General features: G+C 38.8%; 1 long non-coding RNA gene across 1 annotated transcript; it reads right to left on the bottom strand.

Moving 5' to 3' along the window:
* Positions 1-7397: 7397 nt before the first annotated feature.
* Positions 7398-8577, bottom strand: LOC116527010. Its single transcript, XR_004258346.1, has 3 exons — positions 8433-8577; positions 8220-8300; positions 7398-7553 (listed from the first exon to the last, which is right to left on the bottom strand). It is a non-coding gene; the product is annotated as an uncharacterized LOC116527010 (long non-coding RNA).
* Positions 8578-9580: the final 1003 nt, after the last annotated feature.

Raw genomic sequence — 9580 nt, 5'->3', positions numbered from 1 at the left:
GGTTCGGAGAATACAACAGGTCTGAAGCAGGGGTTGCCAAGCTTTTCCTACAAGGGATTGGATGAGAAACATTTTAGATTGCTGGACATTACGTGTGTCTGTCATACCTACTCAACTCTGCTCCTGTGGAACAAAAGCAGGGATACAGCAGGTATATAATATGTGTAACTGAATGAGCATGGCTGTATTCCAGAAAGCCTTATTTATGGCCATTGTTACCCTTGTTCTGGAGCTGCATCCATAGAGCTGCAAATTATAGAGAATTGAGCAAGACAGGGTATCAAAACTGTAGAAAAACAGTTGTTGGACTGGGCCAAGATCCCCGAGTATTAGATTGCCCTGCTTCATGCAGAAAACAGAGCTATGCTGTACTTGAAGGCACTAGCTAAACCTTAAACGTGGCCTGAGGCCATCAGTATTTGAGGAGGGACCTGAAGGAGAATGAAGGCTGCTGACAGACGGGCTCTGGCTTCAGCAGGTCCTGACCTCTTTTTTCTATTATTTGTAAAATATTTTCTCTCAAAGCCACCGGTCTTTCCTTTTCCACTGGTTTTGACTCATCTCTTTTTAAAAAACCTTTCTCTATCTTTGTGGTGTCTTCCTGAATAAGTGTACTGAGCCTTTGTTAAATTCCATTTTGCTCTACAAGGAGATTTCATGTAAGGTGGGTGCCCCTTTGTATTTTACAGGAGGCGTGCTTACGAAACAACAGCACTGAGCTCCTGACAAGAGAGTCTCACTCACCCAAAGAGACTGGTACAGAGCTGACTTTCTGATAGACAAAGACATTGACTATTCTTAAATGTCCTCTTGTAATTATTCCCACTCTGGAAATTTGTGCTTCTCTCCCTTATTTGCATATAACACCTGAAACAAGCATTGCTGAAGACAATGTCAAGTCTGGATAAACATAAGCTCAACCACATGCTAGCTAAATGACCTTGTACACGTTTTCTGAAGTTTACCTGATGTACATTTTTCGAATGCATTTGATAATATCTCTCTGTCTGATGATACAAGCATTTACTAGTTTTTAGAATGTATGAAAATAAATGTATTTAGCAGGTTTAATTAGTCTGTATATTTAAGGATGTGCATTCCAAATCATTTGGAAATGCATTTATATCTCACAGTGTCTTTGAAATACATTTACATGCACATACACATCCACTGCAGTTGAGGGGATAGAAAGCTAAAACATTTATAAATGTGAGTTCTGATTTCAAGAGCTTTGAGAGGGAATAGTGGAGCACAGCAGAAAGAGCACTGGATTTAGAGGCAAAGAAAAAGGAAGGCATTACAGGCCCGGATCCATCCCTAATTAGCTACAAGGATAGAAAAGTTACCTAACATCTCTGAATCACTATGTTTTCATATTTAAAAATAGAGATATTAACTCTTGCCCTCACCACAGGATTATTTAAACAATCAACTGAAATAATAAAAAGCATTTTATAAAAAGTAAAATGCTATGCAAATCTAAGCCTTGCCTCATTGGCATTATTTTCTCTCCTGTAGCACCTTGAAAGTCTGCCCAGCAATTCTGGGGATTCACAATTTGAAAGCCACTAGCAGCAAGCACCAGCTAAAATGGTGAACCTTCACTTTCAGGTGTATTTACCGAATTTGTCTATATATGACTAAGAGATTCTCTCCAAAGTTTGCTTTATTACAATTCAAAAAGTACTCTCAAAGTTCAACAATTGAATTTTCACTAAATCCTGAAATAAGAGTTCCTTCCCACATATTTTCCTTGAACCTGTTAATGCAACAAAATGTTGGGTCACTTAAGCACCAGGAGTGTGATGTTCCCCTTTGATCTGGAGAAAGCAGAAAAAATATCTTTGCCAGACTCATGAGGGGAAGAAAATTTCTTCCCAGGTTCTATGGAAGGTCAGACAACTGGCCAATTTTACCAGAGCAATCAAGCAGTTAGTTGAACTAATTGCCTCTGTGAAATGACTTTCTCAGACTGAATATACTAGGCGTTTGAGTCCAGAGGGCTGATCTCACATTACGTGCCTGACCAGGTAACATCCAAAACCTCAGGCAATATAGTTTAAAACAAACAAAACAAAAATAATTAGAAAGTAGCAGTAGGAGATCTTTTATGTATTGACTCTCTCTTGTTACAGCTTGCTTTCTTTCCCCTCATTGCATCAAAACATTCTGGTTTTGAGTATAAGATTGACAAAGAAGACTGTATCAAGTCATCAAAGGAAGAAGAAATATTTATTTCTTTGTGAAATCAATGGAGGACTCCCAGTATAGTCTTTGCTTACTCATGATGAGAAAATATAAGTGAAAAAACAAAAATACCAAATGTTAAGAGGAAATGGGTACTGGTTTATCTATGAGTGTAATTTGGTGAGTAACATGTCATACACGGGCATTATTTCAAGGATACTTTTGACAATATTTGATTGAAATTGACAGTAGACATAAGGTAATGCATGGTGCAGGATGCTTTCAGGAAATAGAAATTGTTCAGACAATATTTTGAGAGAGACATGCAGATGAAATACCTGGAGAACCACAGGAAAGTATCATCAGGACATGCCCAAGCCTACCTTTATGCCCATATATCCAGTTCCTGATTGTATGCCAATTAAATCACTTATATTTCTATGTCCAACGCAATTCTGTTTTCTACATTCTAAATCCATAATATCAGTTGCCATTTTATATCTTCACATGGAAGTCTCAAAGGCATATCCAAGTCCACTGTTTAAAATTCATCCTCTTTCCCCTAAGACTGGTCTTCTTTTAGAATCACCTCTCTCAGTAATTGGCATAGCCATCTGTCAAGAAACAAGCCAGAAACTGAGGGATGAGTTTTGAAACTTCATTTCTCTTCACACATCACAGCTAATCCATTCCTTTATTTTTCATTCATCAAGTGTTTATTGAGCACCTCTTAAGCACCACCATTTTCTAAAGTGCCTGGGGCATGGTGGTATAAACAACAACTTTCCTGTCATCATGCAGCATATGTAGCGAAAGGAAGGAGATGATAACACGCAGGTAGATACATATTTTGAAAAATGTTCAAAAGGAAACCAAACATGCCATAAGGAGACACTGGATGGAATAGGGGAAGCCAAATTTAGATGTCATAGTTAGGAAAGTCTTCCTCAGGGAGGTGATTGTGAACAGGCAAGGTGTGAGCTAGGAGTGAAGATCATTTCAGGGAGGGCAAACAGCAAGTACAATGGTCTGAAAGCAAGAAGAAGATTTGGTGTCCAGAAGACCAACATGGCTGGAACATTGTACCTAAGGGGAAAAGAGAAAGCAGAGAAGGAAATGTAAAGGGAAGCTAATGAAGGGTGATAATATGGCCCCCGTGATGTGCGGAAAAAACACTGTAGGGCTTATATTTTTAACTGTCACTCTGACCCTATTTTTAAAATGGACTGGAAGGTACAGAGGCAAGAACCCCATTTAAGCATTTTTTGAATTAACTCAGGTGAGAAACGATGGTGGTTTGGACTTGGGTATTTGTAGTTGAGGTGAGAAAATAAACAGAATAAAGAAGTATTTCGAAGATAGAAAAAAACCATAATCAGGAAATTGCTCATTGTGGGGAAGGAGGAAAAAAGAGAAATCAAAGATGACCTCTAGGCTTGGACAACTAGATAGAAGGGTGGTGTCACTTACTGATGTGGGAAAGGTGTCAGTGGTGATGGTGACCAAAGTGGGGTGGTTGTGGTGGTGGATAGATGGGGCATACCTTTGAAACTTGGAAATAGAGTGAGTGTAAATCAGAGTTTGAAGAAGAGGTCAGGGCTGGAGACCATATTTGGAATGAGATGAGATATTCTAGGGAAGAGTGGGGCAAAAGAAGAAGGCCTAAAATGAACCTCTGGTGCAGTCCAACATTTAGAGGTCAGATTTGGTATCATCAAGACCTATCCATTTCAGATCCCAAATATTTCTCAATTTCTTTCTATTTTTCCCTATTTCTACTGGTGTGACAGTGTCGCATACTGGCCCAAACAAGCTATCATCACCTTTCTCATGGACCACTGCAATTGCTGGGTTTGTTTTCTTAGCTAAAATAATACAAATTTATTATTATACAGTTCTGGAAGTCAGAAGTCTGGAATGGGTCTTATAGGGCTGAAGTCAAATTATTTAGAAAACTGAGTTTCTACTTGAGAATCTAGTGGAGATTTTGTTTTCCTACCTTTCCCAGCTTCTAGAAGCCACCCCTATTCCTTGGTTTTTGGCTTAGCATCACCCTGACCTCTCCTCCTGTCATGATGTCTCCTCTGTGACTCCTGCCTCGCTTTTTCACTGTTTTTAAAACAAGTTTTGTGATCGCTTTTTAACTGGTTATCCTGTACTTCTCATTTGATCTACATATTATGAATAGTGTAATCTCAGATACTTAGTTTATCATGCTTCAATCACTTTCATGATATCTAGTTTCTTTAACAGTAATGATCAAAGCCCTTCCATCTGACTTGACAGCTGTGCACAGTCCTTTCCATCCTCACCTTACTACTTCCGTCCCTAGTTCTTTGTGCGCTAATTGCCCTGTCATTTTATCAGTTTCTTTCTTTCGTACACACCACTTTCTCCCCAGCCATATTTCCTGGGTACATGTTATTTTTTCTACTTGGAAAGTTACATCTCTGCTTTTATCCCAAATAGTTAATTCCAATCTATCCTTGGACTTCAACTAAAATATCACTTCCACTAGAATATCTTCCTGAAACATCCATACTACATTTATATGTCATTTGCAAGTGCTGGAGAAGCAAACCCAGCAGCATGGTTTAAGAAAAGGAGATGTAATATAAAGTCCAGAGATAGTTGTTGTCAGGAGAGGCTTGATCAAAGACTGCATTATTTCCTCGGGACCAAGTTCCTTTCTGTCCTTTGGTTGTGTTATTCTTAATATTGACTCTAATCTTTAAAAGGTTAATTCATCCACATCACAAGGTAACAGTGATAATTTTAATAATCAAATCCTCGCCGGGCATGGTGGCTCACACCTGTAATCCCAGCACTTTGGGAGGCCAAGGCGGGTGGATCACGAGGTCAAGAGATCGAGACCATCCTGGTCAACACGGTGAAACACCATCTCTACTAAAACTACAAAAAATCAGCTGGGCATGGTGGCGCGTGCCTGTAATCCCAGCTACTCAGGAGGCTGAGGCAGGAGAATTGCCTGAACCCAGGAGGCGGAGGTTGTGGTGAGCCGAGATCGCGCCATTGCACTCCAGCCTGGGTAACAAGAGCAAAACTCCGTCTCCAAAAAAAAAAAATAATAATAATCAAATCCTATGGGAAAGAGTGAGGAGGCTCTTAGGAGGCACAGGTAGTTTTATTGGTCATTTCGGGTTAAATGCTCTTCCCCTAGAACCAGAAGACGAAGCCTACCCCACATGGAATGAGAATGGAGAAGAGGAAAGAGGTGAAGGGTGATGGGCTTTGTGCAACCTGGACTCAGGCAAAGTCTTCTGCTCCTATCAGATGCTCACTGAAGTCAGCATCTTCCATTTATATAGCAGGGTATCTTACTTGGTCCGTGTACTTGGAAGGGAAACAATTACACTTTATTTTCTCTAACTTGTATTTAAAATTTAACATTTCGTGTAATTATGCATGTAGCCAATAAACCACAGTAGCTTTAGCAATAACTATGACTTTGCCACCAATAGGAATAACAGATATTTTCATATTCACTAGTTCCAATCTTTAAATATTGTTTATGTTTATTTCTTCAAAATTATGGTAGTTGTAGCAAGATGGCCAAATAGAAGGCTCAACCAACCATCTCCCCTACAAGGACACCAATTTAACCACTACCTACACAAAAAGGCACCTTCATAAGAACTGAAAGTCAGGTGAGCACTCACAATACCTGTTTTTGACTTCATATCACTGAGAAAAGCATTAAAGAGGGAGGGTAGAAAAGGCAGCCTTGAATTGCTGACACCACCCTTCCCCAACATTCTGGCAGTGGCTGTGTGGTGTCGAGAGTGTCATGCATTGGGATGGGGAGAGTGCAGCGATTGTAAGACATTATATTGAACCTAGAACTACCCAGTCATAGCAGAAAGCAAAACCAGGCTGAATTCAGCTGATACCTACCCATGAAGGGAGCATTTAAACCAGCCATAGCCAGAGAGGAATTGCCCAATCCAGTGGGCAACTCAGACCACCCATGTCACTACTTGAGTTCCAGAAAGCCTCACCACTATGGGCTAAAGGGCTCTGACACCCTAAATAAACTTGAAAGGCAGTTTAGGTCACAGGGATTGCAACTCCTAGGTGAGCTCTGTTGCTGAACTGGGCTCAGAGTCTGCGGACTTGGCAGCGGGGTTATGTGACCTACAGAGACAATAGATGGGGCAGCTAAGGGAGTGCTCATGCCACTGCTCTCCCAACCCCAGGCTGCATAGCTCATGGGTCCAAAGGAGATTCCTTTCTTCCACCTGAGGAGAGGAGAGGGTAAGGCAAAGAGAACTTTGTCTTGCATCTTGTATACCAGCTCCACCACAGTAGGATAGGGCAACAGTCAGAGTCATGAAGCTCCCTTTCTAGGTCCTAGCTTCTGGATAACATTTATAAACACACCGTGAGCCAGGAGGGAACTCACTGTCTCAAAGGGAAAAACCTCCTCCTGGCAGGAGACATTACTTGCTGACCAAAGAGCCTTCGGACCCTGAATAACCAGCAGCAATACTCAGGTAGTATGCCGTGGTCCTTGGGTATGAGTCTGGCACTTGCTGCCTTTAAGTGAGACTCAGCACATCCCCAGCCATAGTGGCTATGAGGAGAGACTCCATCTGCTTGAGGAAACTGGAGGTAAATGTAAAGAGGACTTTGTCTTGCAACTTAGATACCAGCTCAGCCATAGGCGGTTAGAGCACCAAGTGGAGAGGGTATCATAGCAAAGGACACTGAAGGGGCTCAAGTACTAAACCTTGAATGTTGGGTTGGTTTTGTGCTGGTTACCAACTGTATAAACAGCACCACCACCATTTACTTAGTCTATCAAGGATAAAAATCCAAGAATCAGTCTTGACTTTGCTCATTACTCATTTATCACCTGTAACTAATGATTAGCAAAAATTTTGCTGCGGTCCATGTTGAGAGAGTAAGATTTGAGTGATTACTTCAGATCTCAAACACTGTAATCTGGCTCCTTTTTTCAACTGCCTTTGGCCTATCTTCTATTTCTAATCACTCTTATGTTAACCAGAAAGTCGTGTCTTCTCTGGAAAATAATACAGATTTTGCAGTCATAAATAGCTTTTGTAGAAATAGTCTTCTTAATACTTTGCAATTGAATAGGTATCTTATTTTGTTCCCAGGTTTTACATCTGTAAATTAAGAGAATATCAGGATTATGCTTAGTTTCATATAACAAAAACTTCAAATGATGTAGCGTAAATAAGATAAAAGTTTATTTTTACTACATGGAAAAATGTTCTGAGAGAGGAGATCCAGGGTTGCTATGTGGCTCTACGAAGATGTCAGAGACTCAGGTCAGTTTCAATTCACTGCCCTGACACATTGTCAGGCTCCAACCAATACATCTGTATACCAGACAGTGGGATGGAAAAAACGGTAATGAAGAAAGGCACACATTTCCAGTTCTGTTTTGCTCACCAGAACTCAGTCACAGAGCCACACCTTAGTTTAAAAGGAGGTTGATAAATGTGTTTTCTAGTCCTGTGCCTTGTACATAGCTAAAAATTGACAGGGTTTTTTTTTTTTTTTTTTAAAAATAACAACAACAAAAGCCAAGGAGGTCAATAAAATGTCTAGCTCATAGTGTTAACTTAAATTAGTGTTATTTTGTCTTTCTTATCCACTCATATTTTTCTTAAATCATGTTTTCTTCAATCATATGGATTCTGGTGTTGTTTGCATTAAATGTGTCCACATTCTTTGTTAGATTTGTACCACATTAGTTTGTGTCTGTACAATGCAACTAAATAATAAAGTAATATTAGAACAGACTAAAATTTGCCTCGGAGTAGGTATTTCATACACATTGTATGCTTCTTCATACATCATAAGAAGAAACCAAATACTTCAGTTTTAGGAGAATATATAAAAAATCCAAAGAGCAGATTAGGGAAGAGAGATTAGCAGTAGGCATGAATATAGCCTATGCTGCATAAATTTAATTTGCTTTGGATATCATCGCATTCCTGTTCAGACTCCTCCCACTACTGCCTTACACAGATACAATTTACCTCTTGTTCCTGATACTAAGTCCTGAGAGATCCTACTTATTTCCTTTACCAAAACTTGCTTTCTTCTTTATTTCTAGAATACTGAATAAATAAATAATGGGGAAAAGCATTTCAATTCTAAATGAGCAAGCCTTCAACCCAGATGCAAGATCAGACTTGTAGAATTTCAGACGGCATGGAGGACTTGTCAACACCAAATTTTCATGGACTTACCCTTCCTATGTCAAAGCTAGGCTTCCAGATCTGTCAGGGCAGAGGATTTCTCTCTGTGGGTCTTAGTTTCCAAATTTATTACATGAGAGGTGGATGTGATATTGCTAATTTCATGCTGCAGGGGGCACCATTTTCATTGTATTCTATGTATCACTCAGATGTGCCAGACACATAAAATGAAGAGAGATGGTATCTGTATTATTTGATAACATAATGGTCCTAGATAATATCTAAATTTTTTACATTCTAAAAATTCTGACTCCCAGAATCTATATAATTGCCTATTTCCCTCAAACTTTTGCTGGAGAAGCTATAGACATTTTGGATAATAGGTATGTGCATACTACATTCCTAGTGTGTATTGTGGTCATGTTCAGTCCTTGGTATCATAGTTCCAATTACGTTGCTTTTCCTTCAAGAAAACACACCATAAGCTAACTAAATGGGAGTTTTTATTGCTCTGTGGATACCCTTATATTTGCTTTGCTTTATACACTAAGAAAATAATTTATGAATAGGTTCTTTATATATGTTTAATTACAAATTATAGCTCTCCTCATTTTGAGTTTGAAAACTAACCTATTAGTACATAAACTACAGATTATATGACACAATTTTAGGGGGCTCTGGTTAAAGGAGAACTTTTATTAATTACACAAAATAAGAATCTATATGATGATGACAAACTTGAGTTTACATGTATTATTCATTTGCTTTTATATATTCTATTGACCTTATAAATTAAGACATTTACTATACAAGAAATAGCTTATGTTAGTCGATAAAATGTAACTTTTATTAAATGGAACAAAATGGTGGAGGTTTATGATCATCAGTGGAGTCATGGTGTATTCAAGGTACATCTGAAAAACTTTATCAACCACCATGATCATTATTATTCTAGGTTGTGAGCAGATGATTCGTGATTCCCAAGCAATATGTAAATATATGAACAGAGTTTACGGTTGTGATAAAATAAAACTTTCAACACAGTTTATCTGACTTTTTATGGAACATATAATACTTATTTTGTTGCAGAGTAAACAGGCATACATTATAAACAGTTCGATTTAAGGTTCATGATTAAAATTACTTTTACTCAGACAAATAATATTTTTAGTTTGTTGTATCTTTAATCAGCATCAATT

Source organism: Sapajus apella, unplaced genomic scaffold (assembly GCF_009761245.1).
Source record: "Sapajus apella isolate SASKATOON/1434 unplaced genomic scaffold, GSC_monkey_1.0 scaffold52, whole genome shotgun sequence".
Classification (NCBI taxonomy): Eukaryota; Metazoa; Chordata; class Mammalia; order Primates; family Cebidae; genus Sapajus; species Sapajus apella.
This window is presented reverse-complemented; position numbering and strand designations above follow the sequence as displayed.